The following is a 26,412-nucleotide window of genomic DNA, read 5'->3' as shown; positions in this document are numbered from 1 at the left end:
AGCAGGGCTTGCAAGGCGTGCCTGTAGGCCTGGCTAAAAGTTCCAAGGGGTGGAAAATAGATGGAAGTTGGGGAAGAAAGAAAAGCAGGAAGCAGCAGATCGATCTTCGTCCTCCCCTTTGCCCATCCCTACTAGGCACCACTGGTGCATGCTGTACATCAGAGCAAAGCAGGGGTTGGGCACGGCTGCAGAGCCAGGACTCAGAGCAGAGCTATTGCAGGGGGAAGGAGTTGTTGCTGAACTTGCTCGGCCCTCACTTGCTGCCTGGAAAGATGTTGTTCTCCCTTGTATGTTGTTCTGTGCAAAATGCTGCCGATTCTGTAGCATGTCAGAGTGACTCGGTGCTGGAAGAAACCCCAGTGCAAACCCACAGCCTTCTGCAAAGCTGGTTGTGTCTGACAGATGGGGGCTGTAAGGGGGTGTCTGCGTATGTGTGGGCTGTGTGTAGGGGAGAGGCAAACAGCTTTTGAAAAATGGTGATATTAAGGGTAAAAACAGTTCTGCAGCAGCTATTGATCCTGAGGAAAGCTTGTTAGAAAGAGCCACCAAACTGCAGGGATCCAAACTGCCCTGCATGCATGGAGCTGGAGGGTCAGGTCTGGGATTAGAGGTAGGCTGCATCACTCCTTTCTTACCAAGACCTGGGAGAGAAATCGTAAGCTTGGTTAGAGGAATGAATTAGCCACGTGGCACTGGGGATGAAGCAAGGTGGGGTATTCAGACCCCTGGGCAAGAAGAGCTCTTCTTTTTACTGTGCTCGGAGTTTAAAGGTTCTTAATGGGACTGTAACAAAGAACATTCAAGTCTTCTATGTACATGCAAATAACATCTCCACACTGTCTTTCTGGTGGAAAACATATCTTGTTTGAAAAGTAATAACCATAAAGCCAAAATCCTCATTGTTTTGTGACCAAGAATGACTTCTTCACAGGTTCTTCAACACTATTCTTCAGGAAATCATATATTTGGATGCCCAAACTAGAACAGGCAGGGGCTGAGACCAGACAACTAATGAAAAAAGTATTTATTTTGTTTCAAAAAATCATTTGGATCAGGTCTCTGAATGGATGTGTACTGTTCCTATAGCAACACATAGCAAAACAGAGAGGAAGCAAAGCAAAAGTAATTGAAATTCTGGCTTTGGCATCAAAGAAACTATCAAGATAAAAGCTATACCAAAAAATAGGGACAGAGAAAAATGGGGCAGAAAACTGGAAGAATAAGAAAACACCAACCTTTCCTTTTCTCTCGAACTTGTAGCCTTTTGGTTGGTAGAAGCACCAGGGCTAGGTGGCAATCAGAGTTTAGACATTTTCTGTATTTCCTACCACAACAAATAAATCAGGGCCTTTTGTTCTGCAGGTGTAAACCCTCCCTGGATGTCATCAAGAAGGAGCTGAAGGGAGCAGGAATATTTCCTAGCTTTCAGTTCAGTCTTTCAGTGCCTCAACACTGCAGTTGCTGTTTCCAAGTTGCCTGACATATCTCAGAGCACATCCTGAAGCCCAGGGACACACAGAATTTATGTCCCCACATGGGTGAATGCACAAGGTGCAGAAGCCAGCTAGCTCCAAATAACCCCTCTCACCTGTGCCCTGCAACTTGTGCCATCATTTACTGCAGCATAAGGCACAGCTTGTGACACCTTTGGCATTTCTATTGTTATTTTTATTAATGACTTGCACTACATCAATGTCTGTCGGTCCTGACTGACATAAAAGCAATAAAGTTAGCCTCAGCTCTAGACTGATCTCATAACTTGACAGCAACACAACCTCATGACTGATCTAGAATAAGTAATGTTCAGATGCCAGAGACGTGACCCAAACGCCTTCATTAGGAGCACAGTTGCTTAAGTTTCCCTCTCCTGTCAATGGAGATAAAGACAAAAAAATGCCTCCAGAGAAAAATCTCTCTGCACTGATTTGCAAGTCTAGAGCGAACTCAGTTCTATGCCTAAGTTAAGGAAAAAAACCTTTCACAGAAATCCAAGAATTATAGCAGGCAGAGTCACTAGAACTTTTTTATAAACACATCTCTTCGTTATGGTGCATGAAGGGAAGCTTTTTTCTTTCTGCTCAGGGCACATGTGTTCATTTGCCTCAAATTTCTTTTGAAGTGATTTAATTGCTTGTTTCTTTTCAAAATTCAACAAAGCATTTGGGAAAACAAAACTTCCACACCTAATCTTCATTTAAACAGACACCCTGCCTTGCTTCTACTGCACAGAAGGAATTATTCTATTCAAAAACATTTGTGCATTCAACTTGGCTAAAACCAAACCAAGTTGCCAGTACAAAATGTGCACTATTTAATTTGGTTAAACCATCTTGAAACTGCATTATGAGTCATGGAATGATATTGAGCTCCTGGAATTACATCTTAACATTACTGAACCAATAACCATAGAACAGAGGCAAGACCATGTTTACCTCTGAGACTACCTCCATTGAGGTATGGGGTCTGATATCAGCATGGACAGTTGCCTTGGTAAAAATTTCTATGCCATCTTTCATGTCTGCTTCTGGGGAACTTAGTTTCTTCTAGGCAATTCTGTGCTGCCACTGGCTGCATTCAATTGCAGCAGGCTGAGGGTGTTGGTTTCTGAGCAGGGGAATGACCACAGGGCAGACAACCTCTTTTCTATAGCTTCAAAAGTCTTGAGAGGATGAGGCCAGGCCACCACTTGCAGACAAAAGCTACTTTGCCAACTCCATCTAGGTTAGAAAGAAACACTGATCCCTGGTTTTGCCTTGGGAACTGAGGAAATCTAATATCTCTCCTTCAAGAAGAGACAGACAGGTGTCAGGAGAGGTGACCATAGTGCCAGAGCAATCAATGATGTGATGGCTGCCCAGTAAGGCTGGAAGATGGAGTACTGGGTAAGCTGGGGTGCTTCATCCTTTTTGTGTAGAGCTGCAAGAGCCTCCCAGATATTCTCAGCAAGAAAAAAAAAAAATAAAATTTTAAGTCTTTCCTTGAGCCTTTTGTGCATTAAAAGGGCAAGGAAAGATGCCTGCAATCCCTTGAGCATTTCTAGAGCAGAAAGTCTCAGTGTTTTATACAGCAAATGCAAAACAAAAAGAAATCAATAAAGCAGAAACCCTCAATCCAGTGACACAGGGCTATATATAAATCATTCTGGCCTTGGACTTCCAGCTCCGGGAAACTGAAGATTTCTCAACTGCCCCGGACACCAGAGAACTGGTTCTGTTCCACCTGTGTTAAAGGAGCATTAAGCTTTTTGGCTTTGAATTCCTGATCCAGACCCTCACTCACATAGATCAGGGAAGCTCCATTGATTGTTGACTACACAGAGCTGATTTACACCCTTGAGCACAAGGCCTTTTTTTTTTTTTTTGCTATGACCAGAAGCTGCTTTGCCTGCTGTTTCCCTGCTGACAGCCAGTGACACCCAAGTGATCCTGATGCAGCTGGCGTGGTGGCTACCACCTCTGCCAGCCCTTCCCGCAACACCTTCCCCTCCTGTTCAGACCCCCAAGGGTAGCTTGCATCACTAGGAGCACTACGTAGGCTATAATTTAAAATCTATTAACTCTGAACATCAGTACACCACATAAACTTAACTGGCCCTTGCAATGCTGCAGTTAGTTCCTGTCCCTAGTTATTCCTATAAATCACCCCAGATAGGCTAGGGCCCGATCAATGGGAAAAAATTATACCATAACATTAGATTTCATCATACACGACTTGAACTATTACTTTTCTGTCTCGTGGTATGAAGAATCATGAAAATTAATAGTCTCTCTGTGCCCAAACGAAGTGTTTATGGGGCAGAGCATTACCTCTCCTGTACTTCTTGCTTAAAACCATCCATTAATTTCGTTGCACTTACACCCAGTCAATCGTTTTTTTTTTAAGAATTGCTATTGTACCAAAAACACCGAAACCTAATGGGATTTTTTTTGTTGTTTTACAGTTTCCTTCTCCAGAAACCCTTCACATCAAAGTGTTATGCCCCACAAAGCTTCTCAGGACTCAGCTCTGGCCATTGCTCAGAAAACAGGCTGTTCCGCTGGCAGCACGGACCGAGCACCTCCAGGCTGCTCTCAGGGGCACCCAGATCAAAGTCTCAACAGATTTCTCCACAGGGATGCAGGAAATTTGCCACCCACCGTTGCCTCCAAGGACAGTGTCTGTCTAGGGTGATTGTTAATCCTAGCCTGGAGAAACCTTGCAAACTGAAAGACATAGCACCTCTAAGGCTATCACACTTCTTCAAAACACTAAAAGGCAAGGAAAACTAGGTATAGCCAGAAGATTACAGACTTCTCCCTAGTGCATGTGTGTCTTCAATTGCCATTCTTTGGGTCTGCAGCCTGCCCAGACTTTCCAAGGGCATTAAACCAGAAAGATGTAGCCAGATGATCTAGCTGCTCCATGCTGCAGAGCTGTCAGTTTAACATGACAATGTGGACCATCCAGAGAATAGGGGGTGCTGGGCTCATAAATGTGACTGAGCTCAAGTGGATCTTACTAAACATCTAATTCCCTCAGCTGTGGTGATAAAACAAGTTAAGGACTCAAGCTGTGATTTTATATTGCAAATATTTGCGTGTCGTAAAATGCCTTTGACAAAGTGTGCCAAGTAACCGGGTATTGGAAGCCTTGTAAAAGCAGCCAGATGTCGTGTGTTTTGTTCTGGGGTCTCCCTGCTCTAGTGCTGCTTGGCATACTTAAAGTTAACCAACCTGTGCAATTGCCTGGGCGAAGCGTTTTATGCAGCTGCAACGAGCAGGCGCTATTTCACCTCTGAGGATTTTTTTAGTATGTTGTTTAAAAACTGAATCCACGTGAGCGTGGCCAGGGTGTGGGGAGGTAAGAGGAGGAAGGGCTGCGGACAGAAGGCAGCAAGCTGCCTGCATGTGGACGGAGCCCCACCGTGCACCCCAGGACCACCTCCTGCACCTCCCTGAGCACCAGCAAAGCCAAGGGGTGGATGCAGCCCCTTGATCCTCGCTGCAGGCTTCACAGCTGCCCCTGCTAGGGATGAAAGGCACCTCTCGTACCACCTGCTGCTCCTGCAGTAATGAACCAGGAGGCAGGGATGTCTGGGTGAGAGCACTGTGGCACTTCTGTGAGGCAGATTGCTCCCAGTAGGACGGGAGCTGGTGTGATTCCCTCGGTGTTTCATTAGACAGAAGTGTCATTTTCTGTTAATCTGCAGCCTTGAAAGTTATTGATACACGTGAGCCAAGGAAGACAAATGTTCAGCTGGTTAAAACTACGCTCCTAGATCTGGGTCCAGCCTTACCATGGGCTGAGGTGCAGGTCACAGACCCCTGAAACTCCTTGACCTTGGCATTTTGTAAACAAAACCACACACTTACCTGCTTTCGGTTACAAAATCTCTGCCTTCATCTCCCTGGTTCCCAGCTGCCAAATGTTCCTTTGCATCTTGAAAGTTCCGGAGATTAATTTGTTCACATAAATGGCGTAGTCTGTGCTGGGAGGTGGAGAGGAAAATGTCTTTATTAGTAGAGGGTATCTGGCCAGTTATGGGCAGAAGAAACTGTTCTAATTAAGTTAAGTCCAGGCTAGGGAGGAGCAGGTAAGGCAGACTCACTTTCCATTTCCTTAAAGTGGCCGAAATTGGAAGTTTCACATTTTAATGCATTCCATAAGAATAAATATATATATATATGTGTTTTTTTTTAAATAAAGTGTGTAAGTCTAGACTCATTTTTTTTCAAATGATTTTGGTATTGAAAAAGTGAATTTCATTTTTAACACCCCCCCCCCCAGCTGCTGTGAAAACATCACAACAGGATGTTTTGACATTAAGGCACTTTACTTCAATTATGTGCATGTGAAATATAAACGTTGTCAGAATTGACATATTCCTAAAACACATCAATTTCACAGACAGAAGCTTTTGTTACCACACGCAGTAAGAAAAAAAATATATATATACCCCAGCCCCTTCGCTCAGCTCCTGTCTGAGAGAGCATCCAAGGCCGCAGCAGCAGGTGCTGTGCCACCCAAACCGCTGCAGGAGGGAGCCCCCAGCCCGCTCATCAGCATGAATGCACACATCAGCCCTGCCTGAAGCACCTCTACCAGCTGTCTTCAGCAACAGACCTCCAATGCAGGCTTCTTTGCCAGGGAAGTTGTGACAACCAGCTCAAGAGAGGCCAGGGAAGGCAAATTCCTGAACATCTCCAAAGAGCACGTGCGCCTGCTGGTGAGCTGGAGCAGCCCCGCGCCATTAAGCAGCCCCCTGCTGCTGCTCAAACCCAATCAATCTGCAGCTAATGACAACCCCAAAGCACAACACTGAAAAAATCAATTGAGAGATACGTGACAAAATGGAAAATGCTGTAGTGCACTCAGCGCATTGCCTTGGGGAGAGGACTGCCCCAGCTCTGGAATCCGGGTCCCGGGGAGCAGAGAGAAGCGTGTCTCTGCTCCTGTTTCCACCCTGCAGGATCTCACCTGGATGGCCGGCTCCTAACCTAGTACAGGTGCACAGGCAATACCAGGATGAAGGGCACAGCTAGGAGAGCACCACGCACCATGCCCAGCCCAAGCCCTGCAGTGCTGCTACCCTGCACAAGTAGCTGCTCTGCCAGCAACCTTCTCTTGCTGCATGCTTGTTCTGGTCAGTGGTGCTACTGGCAAATTCCTCAAATAAGAAGCAATGCAGAGTCTGCCTTGCTGCACCTAAATGCCTGTTTTTTATTCCTTTTCTCCCAGATAGCTGCCCAGAGCGGCTCAATACCTGTGTACTACATGTGTGGACTGTATGTATGGGTACACAAGGAGCTGTTTCACATCATACAAGACAATCCTTTCAGCTGTTCACAAAACATTTGATTTCCAAACAGGAGAAAATGGAAAAGGAATGATAGTTCTATAAATATCAATGACAGCATTTCCTGAGATGGCTTGCAGAACAGAAATCGCATATGAGGAATATTAGTGTGAGCTCAGCACCTTTGAATGTAGCTGCTTAATTTGTGGATTGGGGCAGGCTCAATCTGGAACATGAGCAGCGTGAGCTCATGTCTGCTTGCTAAACAGCGTGTGAATGTCCTTGGTATATTTAGATACTCAGCGTAGTTTGAGAACTTTGACCTGAAATAGCTCCTAATCCAACGCTGACTCCCCGTACATTTTTATTGTGGCTTCTAGTTATTACTGCAAAAATGCAACAACGAAGCCAAATGCATGTTGGTGCCCAAAGCTGGACCAAGGCATGGTCTGTGCCTTGCAGCCCTCCTGCACAGAGCTCCCTGTGTGTCTGCTGGGGAGCTTGGTGCTGTAAATCCTGTGCTGCAAAGGGGCAGAGCTGACATTGGGACTTTGGGCTAAACCCTGATATGACTTTCTACTTCATCTCCTCGCTTTCCCCCACCCACTCCTTCCTACTCCTTATGTCACATTTGTTTTACATTTACTTGTTGCAAAACCTGAAATTTCTGTAAATGTAATAACAATTTTCCCTCTAGAATACTGAGTTTCTCTTGGCAAATGTCTCTGATCCTAGATTCAAAAAATGTATTTTCTTGACCTCTGAATGGGGAAAAGGGAGCAGCTGTAATGCAGATGAAATCTGTCCTACATGATCTGGGCTTCTCTTCCAAATCCTGGAAGCTAGAAACAAATTCTCTTCTCTTTAGTTTTTTTCTTTCCTTTCCTTTTTCCTTTTTTTTTTTTTTTTTATTAGAAGGAGTTGAAATCTAGAATAATCACAAGGGACTCCAGGAATCAGGTGTCTACCAGGCCTGTCATGCCTAACACTTGCTGTCACCTGTCACTGCTCCCTTCAGACTTCCCAACGCTTGCTGTCACTCCAGCAGAGCAGAAAGCTATGGCAGGGGTCTTTCAGCCACCTTCTTGCTGTGAGTTTTGGCCATACCCTGGTTACCCTGGGGACTAGCAAGGAGGATGCAAAACCATCAATTATCTCATTTCAACAGGAGCTGAAAGCAACAGACGTAGTATGTATAGTGCAGAAGAACAGGATTATTGCCACACAGGGAATTCACTCTCATCTAAGCATTACTGCAGCTACAGCCCCTTCTAGGATGATGCCCTGACCAGGGGGCACAGCTCCTGGGCTGCAGCCCCTGAGAAATCCTGCTCAAACACCACATGAGGACTGCACTGGACATCTCTCATTCAAGCAATTCTAACGCTCACATGCAGAGACACAAGGGCCCTGCCCAAGTGGAGAAGGCAGCAACCACGTAAAACTGAACAAGGCTCCCACCCAAATGGTTATAACCTTGCCTAAGACATGAGGATAGGAGACAGTGAACTGAAACTCCTCCATAACTTATACGAGATCTGTTAGCCTAAACTGCCAGCTACTTTCTAAAGTGATGGGCTAGTTTAAAGTTACTGCTTCAGAACCATGGCTTTCAAGCAGTATTAACTTGTTTTCCTTGTGCCCTTGTAAATAAAGCAGCTGAAGAGAAACTCCTGAGAACATTTTGCAATAGACCATTGACTCCCGAGGACAGACAGGAGCTCTCAGGTTAGAGCAGGAGCATTACCTCCTCCTCAAGCATAAATCCCCAAGAAACTGTGTGCCCAACAGCCTGAAAGACAAGGGCAAGGTGGGATTCAAGCATCAGGATGAACAAAGGGAGTAACTTGCTGCATCCTGGGCTGGATTCACTAGGAAGCCTTTTTGTGGCTGATAAAACTCAGCCCTTGAGCAGAATTACAGTGACAGGAGCCTGATGACTCACTCTTTAAAATACTAAGCTATGTAAATTCACTAAACATCCTGGGGTTTCATGACCCATAATAGTACTGTCATTCTTTGACAGCCTAACATACAGCAAGGATATTATATCCTAAGTTTGCTTCATTACACTGTATAATATAAAGAAGAACAAAAGACTTCAGTAGACAATATAAATATTTGGGATTGCTCTAGTGTGCTGCACATATTTTTAGTGTCTCACTCATTTATTTTTTCCTGCAACTGAGTAGACTCAGATTCCTGCCCCTTCAGTCCTGCTCAGGTTGCCAGCTGGAGAGAAGCACCATTGCTGCACAGGTCAGATGAATGTGTACCTGGTGGATCAGAGGGTGGGTGTTCACCAGGCACCAAGTGGCTTGCGTGGGCACCAAATCACAGGAGGGGCCTCTGGGGATCATCTGGTCCAAACCCTGCTCAGGCAAAGGCAGCTAGAGTAGCTTGGCCAGAACCATGCCCAGGCAGTTTCTAAGTAACTCCAAGGATGGATAAGGCACAATCATTTTTTACTGTTCAGTCAGAATTCACTGCATTTCTACTCATGCCCCTTGCCTCTCATCCTGAGGCCAAGAAGAACATGAGCCCATCTTTGCACCCTGCATGAGATTTGCTTTCCTCCCTGTCCTCCGTCAGACTCCTTGAAAATGCACGCACTGTGCGCTGATGTTGGGGCATCCTGTGCTGGCCAGTCCTGTCACTCATCTGTGCACACAATAGGAATCACCACAATAATTAACCTGCAGTCCATTGCTGTGGACTTTTGTGGGGCGAAAGCCTGGATGTGCTGGACTTTCCTTAATGCCTGTATTTGTTCTACCTTTGTGGTATTAACCCAGCCCAAGTGTTGAGTGCTGTATTTACTGTGACACCGGTATTCAACACATGGATAAAAAACACAGCCATAATTTACACTCTCATTACCCCTTTGATGCATGCAACAGCCACAAAGCTGTTGAGACATATGAGTACATGCGTACAGATACAGGTGGATGGAAGCCAGAGTTCCCCATTCCAAGGCAATTCTGAAAAGTTAAAATACCCGTTCCATCTGGAAATGAAAACTTGCTATTTGAGGAATTTCCTGTTGAACTTCAGCTTTTCACTCACAGAAATCAATGTGACATCTTGGCTTTGCTTTCTTTTGTTTTTACTTTAAAAAAAAAATTGCACTGATGAGGCACAGGTTTGGTTTCAGAGCTACTAAAAAAACCTTGGCCACAGATAAACTCAGAGCACTGGTATTACTTGGGGCTTGAATTCCTGGAGTTTCCAGGCTCCTATCTCTGCCTGAGCTGTGGATTACTCACAGGAAACAAGATTATCTTTCTTTCCAGCCCTGCTTCATTTTTATCATTTAATCAAAGTGAAACAATCCCCTCAAAATAGTTAAACAGGGGAAGTTCTGATGGAACAAGCCTTGGTAAGAAGTGTCCTGATGGGCTGAATGCACCTCCCAGCAAAGCTGCTCAGAAGGGGAATGAACCATAGCTTCAAGGAGAGGACCCTTGGTCAAAGTCAGCTGAATTCCCCAAGGACAACCCAGACAAGAAGTTAGAAGCCAAGGTGAGATGAGAGCCCCCAAATCCCTGCTTATTTCACTAATGGACTTGCTGTCTCCCTTTTGTACAGAGAAAACAGGCGACTGTGCTGCTTTTTGTCAGGCACACAGCATTTGCCATGGAGACAGTAGGAAATTGAAAGCTTGTTAGACATTTCTCAGAATAGTTTAAAGTAATCATTGATTTACATATGGCTTTAAATGTTAATAGAAGTTGGACATTTTGGGGGTATTTTTCCTCTCGTGCCTTTCTTGTTGTTCCCCACCCTCACGGCTGCCTTTAACTGTACATCTCCCATCGTTCAAAGCTGTTTTAAAACAGTTCTTTAAAGTTCAGCATAAACGGTTTAAAAATAAAACCCTGCTGTATGTGCATCTAAATCATAATCCCACTCCTTCAGATGCCTGAAGGATGCCTTTCCCTCCACGTAGATACTGTTGCCGAAAGGTCTGGAAAGCTGTGATTTCTGCTCCAGCAGCTGCTGTACTTGCCATAGAGATCAGGAAAACATCCATGTAAAGGGCTAATTATCTTGCCACTGTTTGAGGAAACCTGCTCCTCAGATGGAAACACATCTGCCTCAAAATAAAAGATGGTTTTGTGGGAAAGTCACTGGGAGAGGACTCAGAGACCTGGGTTCAGTTGCTGGCCACAACATTTCTGCACAATTTGGAAGCAGTCACTTCATTTCTCCAGTGCTCTTTTTAATCAGTAAATTTAGGCTATGAATCCCACTTCTCTCAGCCCTTTCTTTGTCCCCTCTGCCTTTCATAGAAGGCCATTTCTAAGGACAGAGATTTTAGGTTGGCTAATTTTAGAAAATGGATGGGCACCACATCTAGAGGGCAAAGAAGGAAACCCAGGGAAAATTGGCTGCTGTGACAAAGGGTGGGGTAGGGCCTTGGGACTGGAAAAATAAGAATTAAAAGAAGAGGGAAACTTGAGCAGAGATGAGCAGAACTCCAGGACAGTGCAGAGGGAGCAGCACCAAGGTCTCCATGCAGCTCCATCAGACCTTGATGTGATCAAAGCTCTGTCCCAGCCACCTCCCAACAGCCCTGTGTTCAGCACTTACTTTCCCATGGGTGTTTTCTGACTCTCCTTCAACTCCTGGGAACAATTAACCTTTATGCAAATATAATTAGCTACAATTAGAAACAAGAAGCATTATAACAGAGGTGAAGCAGGGGCAGTGAAGGCAGAAGGCCGTTTCCCCCAGGGATTTGCTCCCTGTCGGGGGAAGGATCTGTTATCGAGGGATTGGTGGTGGTGGAAGGAAACAGCAAAGAAACCCTCAGAGCAATATAGAAAAAGACTTTTTTGAAGCTTTTGCTTGGTATCTTTGTGACTTATGGTGTGCCCGTGTAACAACCAGGCTAGTCCTTCAGATTTCAAAGGCAGGAGTGTGTTTGCTCATTTGCTCACTGCACTGCTCATTAATGACTTATGGTGGCAGAGAGAAGGAGCAAGCAGGTTTCCTGCAGCCAACCCGCTAACCTTGATTTTAATTAGCTTTGGCAAGATAACTAACAGAGCTGTGGAGTGCTGAGCAATCCGCAGCAGCGGTGCTGGATCAGGGGTAAAGCTGGGCTCAGCTGATGAGCCTTCAAGCGCATCTTTCACATGAGACTCCTCTCTTCCAGTGGGTAACACTGGGAACAGGCTGTTCAATAGCCTTCTGTGTCATTTGGGGAAGAACAGTATCGTATACCATGTCTCAGCATCTCTGGCTGAGCACTTCTCTCCTTATCTCTTCTGCCGTGGCCTTAATCAAGTATTTCCAGCACTTGCTGTTAGAATTTACATCACACTGCATTACACAAATCATACTGCCTGCTCTCACTTATAAATACTCAGTAAGGAATTAATATAGATGCTATAGACATGGCTTTACCATCCCCTTGTCTCTGTAGGTGCATTACCAGGAGTTTTTCCATACAGGTAGCAGGAGCCCTTTTACCTAGGAGGGAGAGGTGACTGTATATTGAGCACAACTTTGACATTCCAAAGCAATGTTTTGATCTGATTTGCACTAAGAAGAAAACATCTCTAAATGCTTTGCTCTCTCATCGGTAGTATACCCATCTACCGGGTTCTTAGTCTGCTAAGGGATGTGGCAGGTGAACCAGCCCAACAACACAAAGCCATCCTCCCCATATGCCATGATTTTCTCAGATCACATTTCACCTATAAGAGGAGTCCTCCGGAGCATTCCCATTCCATGCTATGATGTATCGAACCACTTACTAGAAGATTAAAAAAATCTTAAAATATCTTCAAACCACCTATTTACATTTCTTTACAAATTATATTTTAATACAAAGTTGATTTCAGGGTATTTAGCCCAGATTTTCAAAGAAGCAGCAGAGAAGCTAACACAGAATATTAATGAGATCTGAGTCTCAAACACCTAGGAACCAATCCTGAGCTAGTAAAATCCTCTAAAGTTTCTTGTTTTGATGTAACATAACAAAAGCAAGACTTGTTTTTCATCAGAAGAGAGTAAAAAAATACCGACCCTAAGTAGGACCACTTGAATCTGATCTGAAGTTACTAAGAAGTGGATTGTTTTGGTGATAACAAAGTGATTCAGAGTGAACTTGCATGGAGGTCTGCAACAAAACTTGTTTTGGATGCCTTGCTGTTCTGAGATTAGAAATAAAATTTAGAATACAAGCAGAAACTGGAAAACAAAGGGCTTCAGCATAAAAGCTCATCTAATGTGATCTAAGCCTCAAGAACCCCAAAGGAAAGAAGAAGTATTACCCCTCACAAATCATCTGATACATGGTGCTTAACCCATGCCCTGTTGCCTCCCCTGGGAGAGCTCCTCAGAGCCAAGCCAGAGCTGTGTAATTCAAGGATTTGTGGACTGGGAAGGGCTTGATCCAGAGAATACATCCAGCAGCAGGAGCTACAGCAGCTTTTGGAATTTTTCTGATATCTAACCAGAGACCTTGAGATAAATACAGTGAAGCATCCACATTGTTCCAGATGTAAAGGCAGGCAGAGGCTGGTTCTGAGCTGTTTCTATAGATGGTCCCATCAGCAGCCTGACATTCCCCTGGCAAGAGGAAAAGAGAGCAGAACAGTTTGGCTGCTTCTGGTCCCAGCTGCAACCAGAAATGTGTGCTGCCACAAACCTGCTCAGGCTCTGTAGGAAGCACCAACCCCCTGGCAATCCCTAGTGGAACAGGGCTGCTCCAATGCCCAGGGAGGATTTCTGTCTTCCCTCAAAAGGGCAACCATGAGCAGTGCAGTAATTCCACAAATCTTTCAGGACATCAGACACACAATTACTTTCTTCCAGAGGGGAAAAAAAAACAAAACAAAAAAACCTGCATAAATCCTCTTGGATCAGCATCCTAATTTTCACAAATTATCGTCAGCTGGTTTCCAGTGCCTTCATCAAATGGGAGAACACTTGGCAGCCTACAGACCTGCTGCTGGGGTTTGTCTGGCAAAATGCTCTTGAGTTTCATAGCAAAATTGGTTTCTTTCTGCTTCCCTTGCCTTCCTGTCGATCGCTAGCTGCAGCAGCGCTCCTTCAGCCCCCAGCTAGAAGCAGTATTCGCACATGTGCAGGCAAGCTCTGCTCCAGGAGCCATGGCTTGGTCAGAGGAGCTCGCCTTCTGTGTGCTCTCCCGCCCTCACTCATGCCTCTCAAAGACTAGTACTCCTCTTGAGCTCAGACACATCATCAATCCCCTTTCCGTTCATTGCTGAAAACTTTAATCCTTGAAGATGAGAGTCTTGCAGATTCATCTACAGAATTTTTCTTTATTTTATCTTCAGCTTTGCTGCATGAAAACTTAAGAGCAAAACTCTCTTAAGTGGGATGGTGCAAGCACCTACTGCACTGCTGGCAGCTGCAAAATTACAAATATAGCTGCTCCAAAATGCTTGCAGAACAAGCTTCTTTCCATTTTGGCATAAAGTTCTCTTGTTTTTTTTTTTTTTTTTAAAAAAAATGAAAGATACATTCCCCACACACACACACTTTTTTTTTTTGTGAATATAAGTTCCAAGTTTTCATCAGCTCTAGACAACAGGAGATGCATGGCCCTCCTAATGTTCTTAAATGCCTTTGGCTGGTTGATAACAGACTTGCCCTCTGTTTATTACCTCCTCATTATGTGTGTTTGTACAGCACCTTGCACAACGAAGCCTTAATCCCCAGCTCATGCCCCCAGGTACCGATGCAATAATAAAAACAACAGGAAATGAATTTGCTGAGCTTATTTCAGAAAATAAGTGTTACTCAGTAAATACAAAGCTATAGACTCCAATCTGTTCTGAGATGATTTTCCTTGAAATTACACTTAATGTTCTCTGCAGCTGTTTTTTATTAAACACGGGAAGGTAAACCAAACCCCATTTATGTATGCAAATGCCAAAAAACAGTTTTTAAACAAATTACTAGAGAAGCCTTTTTGGCAATGTACAAAGTAACCAGTGGGCTATGCATCTGGTGCGTAGATTATTGGTTTGGTTAGAACAGAGCATGAGTAATGTTTTAATTTCCATATCATCATCCAGAGAAAGAAATATATTTAAAGTTGTATTTGACAATGCAGGTCCACTCATGTAACTGGCTTTCTGAATTTTAACCCTCTCTAGACAATTCATTCTTCTATTGCTTTGAACTTCTAAGTAACAAGATATTGCAAAGTAAATAAATTCAATTATGCTCCTCAATGAAATAAAAATAACTTGCACCTCTGATAAGTTTTTTCACATGTCTAGTGCTTCTTAAATCACATCTCAAAGCCCCTTATAAATCAAAAGCAAGATCTGGATTACACGCACCAATGGGGCTCTGTTATCCGGATATCTCTGCCGTTTAGTCAGGTGGAAACAACTCCGTGCCTATGAAAATTCTGCAGAGACTTAAACCCATTTGATATCATCTCAGCTTATTCAAACAAACTCAAGGTAAATTAGCATCAAACACAATTTCAAACAACGTCAAATGCTGTCAGGCAGATACTCTACAAACCTTGTCACCCATTGGAAAACTTCCTTGCTCTGCACCTCCCCAGCAGCACCCTGCTAGAGGCAGCAACCTCAGGGCTGCGGTGAGGCTGTTTATGTAGCCTTGCCTGTGCTGCTACAGGTAACTTCAGCTGGTGTGGCTTCAGCTGATTAAACTGAGGTCACCTGAGCTCAACTGCTGATTTCTTCTGAAGCAGATAGGGGTGCTGGCACAGATGGCTTTGTCTGAAGACATGAGGGGCTTAGCCTCTGACACGGCTGGTGCTGGTCACATACAGAGGCAATGTGCTCATGGGGTCTCTCTGAAGGGGTCTGACTGTTGCCTTGCTTTGCAAAATATAAGCTAAGTTTAAGCTAATGTCAATGTTGTCCACAAGTTGAGCTCACTTGATATTTTCTGTTTAATTAAAAGAGTGTGGCTGCCACACAATGGCAAATTCCCACAGCATCCTGGGAGGTGGATTCAGGGGATGAAACTCTCTTTGGGACAGGGAGACAGTACACAAATGTATGGGAGAGCTTAAACGGGTGCCCAGGTTTGTGGTAGCTGCTTGCCAGAAGTGAGCTGCACCAAGAATTGTGACATTTTCTTAGCAGATGTAAACAAGGAGAGCACCTTGTCTGGGACACCTTCATCCATCAGGGAAAAAGCGCAGCCAGCACCCCCTCAGCCTCCCTCATCCCACCACACATTCCTCCTGGCCATGTTTCCTCTGACTTAGCTGAAACAATCATTGCTGATCAATGCATCACCTTTGACTCTGTGGCAATTTTATCCAAAAGAAACAAAAAACTACCTGTTGATCCCCAAAGTGACAAAATTATCCAGGCCTTAACAGCAAGCATGGGATAATAAAAAAAGATTACGTCAAAGTCCTTAAGGGATCGTGCTGAAGATTATTTCTCTGAACCAATTAGGCGTATGAATTAATTTCCTGAGTGGATAATGTTTTGTTAGGAAACAGTTTTTGTAGAGACTCTAGTGTTTGCATTGCTTGTGATTTTTTTGGTCAAATTTGTTGTGGATGCTGCCATCTCACCAGGGAGAAGATTTGCTTAGTCAGGCTGTTTTTCTGGAGTAGCTCTTCAGTGGTTTTGCTAGAAATAGACAAAATCTAGGTTATACAAAAAGAAGGATTCACTGCTAAAATTTAACACCTGACTCCTAACGCAGGAACGATCCGGTAGTTGTATTTCAGTTCTTAGGTGCTTTGTGAAGATACTGCAAAGATATGCAGAGCACCAGGAGCGATGCTAACACTCCTGCTTCTTGCACCCTCTCTGACGCTCACCCAAGGCTTGGGGAGCACGTTCACACTGGACACAACTTTCAGCTCCCTATCCTCTAGAAAACTTCGCCGCAGGAACCGCAGGGTGGTGGCGACCTCACCGTGGAGGATGAAGGTGCAGTTATTTAAAGGTATTTGTGTGCTTGACAGAAATACTGTGTGGACTTGCACTTAGAGCAATAAAATCAGGAGAATCCTGCCCCAGACTGTGCACCTGGAATTTATAGGGCTGTCCTTCCCTCAGATTTCTATGATTCTGTCTCCTCTCTGGAAATACGCAGCTGAACAGCCCACTGCTGAACTCAGCACGCCCTTCCTCCCTCAGAGGAATCAATAAGTCAGGAGAACAAAAAGGACAAAACACAAAAATGTGACGTGAGCGTGTATCATGATCCGAAGGAACTGGAGTCCCTGTTAGCCTGTCTGTCAGCACCTTCCTCCAGAAGCCATCCAGAAAGAGAGAAATGCTTTATCTGGGGAATCTAGGCCAATCCTTCTGGCTTCTCATCAAGACTCTCTTTCAAGCGCGCTCCTTGGCTCCCTGTGCTGCTGGCTGCAAGCCAGAGATTTCTAGACCTAATCCACAGCTCGAAGCCTCATTTCCTCTGCTGCTAAACATAGAAACTGTCCACGGTTCTTCAAGGGACGGTAACGGGAGCTTCAAGTGCTCTCTCTGTCTTTTCATAAGAGTAAACTTCCCTGCGTCCTTCAGATCCATGGGATCCTATGTTCCAAGCCCATTTTTGATCCTAGCCTTGGGAGAAATTCAGTTTTTAAATGCCTGAGCTTCCACCTAGGTCAAAGCAGCAGGACGAGCAATCTGCAGACAGCGGGAGGTATATGAAAGCAAGCGGAGGTTCCTGTGAGCCACGTAAGAAGTATCAGGAGCCAACAGCAGCAGCATACTAAAGAGCTGCCGTGCCTGATTCCTTAGACTATAAAGGTTTGTCTTAGCAGGCTGCACACTATCTCCTGTAAACGCCGGGAGAAGTGAGACTGTTAATCAGCCTAATTTGTTTGTTTGATTTTCTTCTTTTCCTCTACCTTACACCTCAAGGATACAATTAACCTTTGCTTATAGTCACAGGTAGGCCCTTTCCAAGAGGATCTGAACTATTACACGATTCCCCGAAAAGCTATTAGCTACTAAACTCTGTATTAAGAGCCTCGGGCAGAGCTCATGAAAGAATAGGAAAGATACCTCCTTGTTTAGAGGAGGCTGGGTCCCTAAGACCATATATAGGAGTAGCATGGGACAATTACGATTTAGTTTATGGCATGGTATTTAGCCAAAATGACCTTTTAGAGTCATTTCTATGAATGACTCGTCTCCTGCAGTGCCTTTCTGGGAAGCTCTGGCCCCAGTGGGGATGCGCTCCTCGCCAGGCTGATCGGTTACAGATGAACAAGCACTCCGTCAAACAGCTTGAGTCGAACTGTGAACTCCAATTGGAAAGTGACCAATAAAAAGAACAGAGAAAAATGCTCTTCTGAGTTTAGCGTAACTGTTGTTTTTCTGTAAATTGCACTAAATGAGGAACTGATAATAAGACTCTGCAGCCTTAATGAAATTACAAGTGATCTATACATGTGTCTCATGTGTCTCCAAGCATAACAGCCGAGCTCTTCTCCAAAGCAGGGTGAGAAGGTGACTTTGCATATTTGCAGATCACAAGTTTATTTTTATGAGATGGTTAGTAGGGGTCAGCAGCACACTTGCAGACTATAATAACAACAGGAGTGATAGGAAGAATTACTTTTGTTTTGAAGGAGAATGTCTGGATGAACATGCCCGTATTTCCACTGTTGTTTCCTGCATGCTAATCTCTGTATGCAAGCAGGGACAGATGTATGTTGCTCATCAGCTCAATAAAACTTTTCCATTCTGCTAACTTTCCATAAGCCCATTACATAGGCAGAGGCGTTATTTCTGCAATTGATTTGTGTCTGCAACAGCATAAAATAAAAGACATGCTCTTAGTGAAAAGAGATGAGAGGACGAATCCAGCATTTGATGTACTGGCTAGAGTAGTTCTCTAGCTTTGTTGTCTTGACACAACCAGGAGTGTTTATGTGAGTGGGCTTGAAAGCAAAATCTTCCAAGTTCAGCAGCGCTCAGGAGCGGCCTGACCCACCTGCTGCAGGAGTGGGGTTCCCGAGATGTAGAGGAGTTGGGTTTTACTTAAAAGGTCACCAACTTCTCCATCCAAAATTTATTCCTGGACTAAGTCTGTTACTGTAAAATCCCCATGAGACCTGTATTTACAACAAAATCAGTCTTACCTAGATGGAGTCTGATAATAATTTATTAATAGCTTATATTAATAGTTTTATGAAGGAAATGTTTTACAGAGACAGCAAAATGCTCAAAGACTTTCAGTAACACCAGCTGTTGGAGCTGTAAATGTTGTGAACAGAGTCCATCTGATCATATTAAGGGTTCCTAGTCACCCACAAGATAGAGATGGTATGCGAATAAGATGAAATGAACCGTGATGTGCCCTCATAAATACATGGCTATAGGATGCTTTTTTTTTTCTTTTTCTAATGCAAACGTGTTTGCTGGCAGACACACTGGGACAGATGCCTGCTTGAACCTTTGCTCTTTGGACACAGGGAACCCTCTGTTTCTGCATTCATCAGTTATTTTTCAGTAGTGCTCCGCACTGCCTGAACTGCAAGAAAATTAAGCCTTGGCAATGTTGTTTAGTTTGCTGAATTGGCCTGGTTTCCTGAAAAACTGAACCAGATCACAGGAGCAGAAGTAATACCCGTAATAAAAAACCATCCCCATTCTGCAGCGAGATCTAGGAACCAAATTCCCTGGCCAAAGCTTTCTTTTTTTTTCTGCTTTTAATTTTGATCCCTAAGAGTGCTGAAGCCTGCAAACGAGGAACAAGGGGACCAGGGGCTGGTGCATAGGCAGGCTGGGCACTGGGTGGCTGCTTCTCCTGGCAGCTCCTCGCCTTGGCTGCGAGCAGCGGAGCTGGAGCAGCCGTGGTGCATATGCATGCTACTTTTAAACACTCCACAAAAAATATGGCCCTTGTTTATTGTTGTAGTTATAATGGCTTGTCATTTAGATGGGCCTGTTTAAAATTTATACCCACTTAATATCATTTTATTATGCAGTTAATCACAAGGAAGAATAAAAAGGGAGAGGGCCTGAACACTTCTATTTCATTTGCTTAATAGAGCACTTCAAGTGGGAGGAGCAAAAGAGAGTTTGCTATTAATTTATTTTAGTAGTATAGGCTATATTTAAGGATTTCCGATGGTGCTACCAAATAATGCTACTCTGAAAGGCCTTAAAGTTTCCATTACTAAACACGAAAGGAAACAGGACTCTTCAAGATAAAATTAATCCCTCTGGGAAGGAAATATAGCTCATCTCAAGTGTTGTAGGACTTTTCTTCCTAGGAAAGTGGCCCTCCTGCTCATTCAGGTCATCCTTGGGACCAGTGGTTTCCTCTCCCTGTGCTCTGCTCCTGCTCTTTGACACCACTTCCACACCCCATGTTAATACTTTTGTTTTTACATTTACTGCCCTTTCATTTGTTGCCACCTAACCCAGGTCAACATCAAGTGGCTGTAACATAAACTGAGAAAAATTAATGTTTGCAGCACAGCCCTATGACTGCCCTAGAGCCTCAGCACCACTGGTCCTCACTCACTCAGCCTCATACAAACTGACACGAAGAGCAAGGGCTCCAGACCTTTTTTTTTCTCCTGGCTTGTAAACTTGACTGCAACCCACCAAAACAACCTCCCTTCCTCCCGAGGGGTTTTTCTTCTTTCCCTTGTCTCTATGCTCTGGGGAATTTCTGTGTTGGCTCTGTACATTGCTCCCTTTAGGACAGGAAGGGTACATGGCTGTGGGCCATTTGTGAAGAAATATCACTGCTCTCCTTAGAGGCACCATTTACTAGGGAACTGTAATAAAGGCGCTGATCCCAGCATGGCAGGGCACCTGGGCTGTCTGGCTGAATGCCTCCCAAGCCGTGGTCCCCAGAAACTACACCAAGCGCTCAAATTCAGATCACTTCTACTGCATTGTCCAGTAACATTTTGGCACCAAGAATCTGAGGTGGTCTGTGTGACCTGGTAAAGGTTGGTAGCAGCTTTTGGTCCCCAAAGCTTAGGAGACTACTTCAGGTTATGCCTTAGTACAACAACTGGATGACAACTTTGGCAACAATTTGGAGACATCTTTGAGAGATTTTTAGTGTTGATGGATGATATACAAAGAGAGATAAAGTGGTGCAATATCGGATGTCTCTTCTGAGCTTTAGGGTAAAGCAAGAGGGGGAAAACTCTTTGATGTCTGGGATCTTTGTCCCTTCTAAGCAGCTTTACTTTCATCTTTGTATTTTATCTCTTTTCTTTAATGAGATTGTCCAAAGTCTTTGAAACTTACACAGCTCTTTTGCTGCTCTCCCTGGGATTTGGGAAGGTTTTACAGCAACAGATTAAAAATATCTTTTGATGAAATACAGTTTGTCTAGTGAGACCCCTGACCCCTGGCGCATGATCTGTGCCTGAAAGGAAAGGGGAGCACAGGACTCACCAGCCAGACCTGCCCCAGATGCACATCCTGGCACCTTTACTGCTTTTCCCAGAGCCAGACGTGCCCATTCCCTTGGCTCCTGGGCCCTGTGCTCAGGGATTTTGCACACAGAAATGAGAACTGGAGTTGCAGGCGCAGAATCTGTGACACTTCTTTCGCTAAGCATCGTTTCTGCATCAGCCACTATCCAGTCTTAACTTGGAAGTGGGAAGACCAGGATATACGTGCTGGGAACAACTAAATTTTTGGTGGATTTGTTCACAGGGAGCACCAACCTGAACCCTACCCACAGGACAAAAATCTGTGCACCTGGCCTGCTGGCATCTGCCAGGAAAAGCACAATTTCTTGCCAGGTACAAACACCAATTCCCAACATAAAATGATGCACTTGCAATTTACTCCTAACTCTTGAATAAAAGTTTTCTTGTTGGAAGGCAATCGGACTTCAAAATTTCTTGATTGCCTGGTCACGTGCAAATTTTCCCTCCTTGCTCTTCCATTTTCTCTTACCCATTGTTATGTCCTGTTGTAAAGCCGACTGTTTGTTTCCTAGGCACCCTTAGCCAAGTCAGAAAGAGTTAGTCTAGAATCCACACAGAAAAAAAATGAAATCAAACATAAGCCAGCAAAAATTTGGAATACCTGGCTGCTTTGGTTTAATGCTGATTTGAAGCTGAATAGTACTGGTGAAATGCTTCACCGATTTCCAAGAAATTCCTCCTGAATTCTCGCTTTTATTACCCACCATCTGAATCACAGTTGGAAAGAGTGTGGGAGGTGCTGGTAGGAAGCCTCTTGGCATTGCAGCCAGCTTCTGCAGTGTGGGAAGAATGCATTTGTTAGCAAACTTCTTCCTGTAAATGTCCAACAGCCCTCCTCTGCCTGAGCTCACCCTCTCAGCTCAGGCCAAGGGTCTTTTGGGGCCGTACCGATCACACTGTGGGATGAGCAGGCTGGGTTATATCACAGGCTTTGCTTGTCCACTGATCCACCTGCCACTATGACAGCTCTAGAAGAAGCCACTCAAACATTTAAAAGGTGGTTTGAACACTGTGAGGAACTTGGGTGGAGATGGGGACGCAGATTCCCATGGGTCACTCAAGCTGGGAGGAAAATTATTCACAAACGTGAAAGATTTTGTTTCACTGAATCTACCTACTTGCTGTTGTCAGAAAAATTCACAGAGGTACAAACAGAAACACTGTTCCTGGAGACACCTAAATGCATCATGCTCAAAATGAAGGGTGCTTTAGAGGGGACACGTATTTGCCTTGCTTTTACTCATAGATAATGTCTGCCAGTAATTCTGTTTCGTGCTATGAAGCTTGTAGCTCTGATTATTCCCTGTAGACTAGGTCTTTATAACCACTTGGAGATTCAGTCTTCAAAACACTAAAACAAACTGAGGCCGTTATGCTTCGTTCCTCAGCTTTTCCTCTGGAAAGCTGAAATGACAGCTTTTCTCCCACTTTGTTACTGCGCAGGCCCCTGCCATCACCCCAAGGTCTCCTAGGACTTCTCCTGACACCTTTACTGCATCTATATGCAATATTTTATGCCATATGATTCTGATCTGGCATGGTATCCCTGCAATTATACATAGCTGTTGGTTGTCCTTTTAAATAATGGCTGTGATCTTCATTTAATTTCTTTCCCCTTGTCTTCTAAATAAAGTAAAAATCATGAGACCATAACATCTGCTTTTGCCTGCTTCACTCCAACAAGACAATGATGAAATTCAAACATTAAAGGCAGGAGGAATTATTTTGACCTCATCTTCTCCTTAGGGGGAATTGAAGGAATTGAGGGAACTTCATCCCTCACCTCATGCTGCTGGTCACTGCATCCTTTCCTAGTGGGGCAGGCAGTTTCTTCAAAAGTTTTCTCAGGGATTAGCATCAGTTATGTGCATAAAAGCAGTGAGTGAATAAGCTGTGACAGAAACAGAGTCATGTCCTGTTATGCTGTCCTTTACCTACACTGCAAATATTTGGCATAAGAGCCAGGCTATTTTTAATTATATTCAGAGCATCCAGCAGCATGGAAATAAACTCCAAGAATGAGAAAGCATCAGCTTGACTTTCCTGGGTAGCGGGAAATAAGTCATGACTCAGTTTTACTCTTACACCTGTAATAAACTTGGCAATATTTTTTATAATCTTCTTTATTTCAGCGAGGAACTCTGTGCAAGTGTCAATAAAAATAAATATATATATATAAATCATGGAACTAATGTCTTTGAGCAGATGTGCATGGTAGGAAAGAAGGAAGAATCTGGGACAGAAAGTAAAAAGGCAACAAACACTTAATGCACTTGGCTTTCTAATAGCATTTTTGGATTCCTAGCACATGGTTTTGCCTGTCTCATTTTAATTTGGTTTTGTGCCTAAATTTTTAATGCTGCTATGGCCTCCCAAGCACCACACTGAATTCCACTCACAACAGCCCCATGCTAAAGTGACATGTAACCCAGTTCTGAGTTCAGATAGATGTACCCCAAGATCTCAATTTCATTGAAGCAGTAAATGGTGATTTTTGAAAATATATTTCCGTGCCTTATTTAGTGCCAACAATGCAAGAAAATCACCCCTAGAGTGTTCTTTTAGATCTGCAGATCTAACTATAGGTCTATAGATGTATGGTTTGTAACTCCAGATTTTCAGTCTCCATTTAAAAATACAGTCACATCCTCCATCCTGTACTAGTTACAAGATTAATGGTCCTCCCTTTGAGAACTTCTAGGATTTGTTTTCTTACTTTTTAATAATGCTGCTAGTGTGGGACTGGTCAAATGTCTTCACTCCTTGCTGACCCAAAACTTCCACCTATGAGAAAAATGTTATTGGTATCTACAACTGGGAGGGGGAGCAAGGAAACCCACTGGAGTGTTGCCTGTGCACCCAGAATGCCCTAAAATACAATCTTAACACCAAAACTGTCAGGTAGAAAGGTGGAAGACTCTCCGTGAACTGCCAGTGTTTCCATAATATATATATATATATATTTATTTATTTTGCAGGGAACTGGATTTGATGGTATAAAAGGCCCCCTGTGTCTCTCTGTTGTGTGCCAAGGAAGTATGTGACATGGAGGAAGGATCTATAAATTAGATTCCCTGAATTTCCCACAACGTGCTGCTAGTTCCTATTTATTGTACCAGTACAAGTACTGGATATCTCTTCAGAATGCAAACCAGTTTGGAAGGAAAATACTGTAATAATTTGCACTTCATTTGTTCTCATCCTCCTCTGCTTTTTGTATCAGACACCTTTTTAATTAGAATTCTGTGATAATGAAATTTTGCTTGGGGAAAATTGATTTTGCTATTAAAAAGTTACTCTAAAGTAACTAGGATTTGAAACAGTAATAGGTGTGAAAGACCAAAGCAGAAAATAAAATGTATTTGAACATAATCATATTATGGTTTTCCATTAGACCTTAAATTATGTGTTGAATACAGCAGCTTTGAAAGAAGTACTTCCCAATCCTCACCCTGAAAAGGACCGGTGTCTCGGAGCATGGTGTTTAATGAACTACCTTAACGGTGAGGAACTTCTGTACTCATAAACTGACACCTAAAATCTAGGACACGACATCTTCCCAGTATTAATTCAAAATGAATGCTAATAAAACTCTAGAGGACACAAATCACATCTGGGAAGAGCCACATGTGCCTGAGGGCAAACAGGACTAGTGTTGCTGTTCCTGAAACCCACAAGGTCCAAGGGCGAGGTGGAAGGCCAGGCTATGCACAGCACCTGGGGTGCACAGGCTCACAGGGAGGGAAGTGAGAATTAGGCAGACTCACAAAGGGCCATGCAGGAGTCAGAAATTGATTTGGTTTGGTTTGGTTTCAGAAATTCCCCTCCCTTGCTTTGGAGGTTGTTTCCTGTTCAGCTCATGGGAGCAACCACTGCATTGTCTCTGATGTAGCTGGAGGAGTGTAAGCGCTGTGAGACTGACATTGCCTGTTCCCTTTTTTTTTTTTTTTTCTTTTTAAAAAAGAAAGATTCATGGACTGACTATTTGCTTGCCTCACCCCATTAACTCCCTAACTGCCCAGCAAACCAGGAAGAGAATAACATCACTTACTCTTGCTGATGTTAACAGGAAAAATGTATTGTTGGCAAATAATAAATATTTCACATTTACGAGTTTGTTTTTGCACATAGATTAATGGGTCGTGGGTGGAAATTATGCATTTATAATGCACCTTTCACCAAGGACATCAAAATGTTTTAAGGGAATGGATCTTTAGTGACCCCACTGTGGTGTGCTAAGGAGGCAAGGGATGTCCCTTTCTTGCTAAATGCTTTATATGGATTTTTTTGTTTTTGTCTTTTTTTTTTTCCCTGCTGTTCAGATTCCATTCCACAAGCTGAAGAAATATAAGAAGAAGAAATCCTTGCAATTTGGTGGAAGGATGAATCCTTAGCTCTTCTGCTCCCACCCTGCAATGGAAGGCGCAGCTCAGCCAGCATCTTAATCCAGAGCAGCAGTAGGCTTCCAAAGCACGTGCCCTGATTGTCACAGAGTGCATAACCTGGGCTCCTTTCAGAAGAAACTGAACAGGAAAATGGGCCCAGTGCACTCTCACAATGTGTTAACCTTTCTCAGGCTGGCAACAATCAGCTAAGAGAGGATTGCAGGGTCCTTACACACCAGGTGTCCATAATCAGGCAGTTTCCTGCTACCCACTGCCTCCCTCTGAAGGACAGTCAACTGAATCCTCCCCCCGCACACCCTAAATACAACCACCATGAAAAGAAAACCCTCTGTAACTCTGGTCGCAATAAATACAGTCACATATTTCAGCTCCCCCCATGTCAGCCTGGTCATTTTGATTTAGTCTTTCTGAGGTTTATTCGTCTATCCCACACACAAGCCCATACGTTGGTTCTGGAAATCGATGCTTTAAACTGGAAAGATGTCATTTATCTAGACAGCATTGCAGCATATTCCTTGTAAAGATTCCAATAGATTTGTAAGCTCCAGAGTTTATTGGTATAGATGGCCACATAACTGAAGTATTATCTTAGCAGAAACTGCTTCAGGTACATAGATGGATTTCTGCGCAATGAAATTGTATGATCAATCATAGGATTCAGCTGCAGAAAGCAAAGCCGTGTTGATGTATCTCTGCCATTAGAAAGACATTTTAAACAGTTGCTTTCTATCTTGACTGTCACGAATCTGGAAATCCTGATGCAAGCGCTTTCCTAGTTCAGCCAGATGAGGGCTGATGAGGTCTTACTCTGATGAGGACAC

At 43.8% G+C, this 26,412-nt stretch overlaps 2 long non-coding RNA genes across 2 annotated transcripts in view; one reads left to right on the top strand and one right to left on the bottom strand.

Annotated features, from left to right (window-relative positions):
• LOC137843720 (uncharacterized) overlaps positions 1-15,449 on the bottom strand; it is a 22,698-nt gene extending 7,249 nt beyond the window's left edge. The window contains exons 1-2 of the long non-coding RNA XR_011089639.1: positions 15,293-15,449; positions 5,352-5,467 (exon numbers count right to left, since the gene is read on the bottom strand). This is a non-coding gene — a long non-coding RNA (uncharacterized lncRNA). The remainder of the gene's footprint in view (positions 1-5,351; positions 5,468-15,292) is intronic.
• On the top strand, positions 9,775-26,412 carry LOC137843722 (uncharacterized). Its single transcript, XR_011089641.1, has 3 exons — positions 9,775-10,297; positions 24,164-24,688; positions 25,508-26,412. It is a non-coding gene; the product is annotated as an uncharacterized lncRNA (long non-coding RNA).

Source organism: Anas acuta, chromosome 23 (assembly GCF_963932015.1).
Source record: "Anas acuta chromosome 23, bAnaAcu1.1, whole genome shotgun sequence".
Classification (NCBI taxonomy): Eukaryota; Metazoa; Chordata; class Aves; order Anseriformes; family Anatidae; genus Anas; species Anas acuta.
The sequence above is the reverse complement of the archived record's forward strand: the minus strand, read 5'-3'. Positions and strand labels throughout refer to the sequence as shown.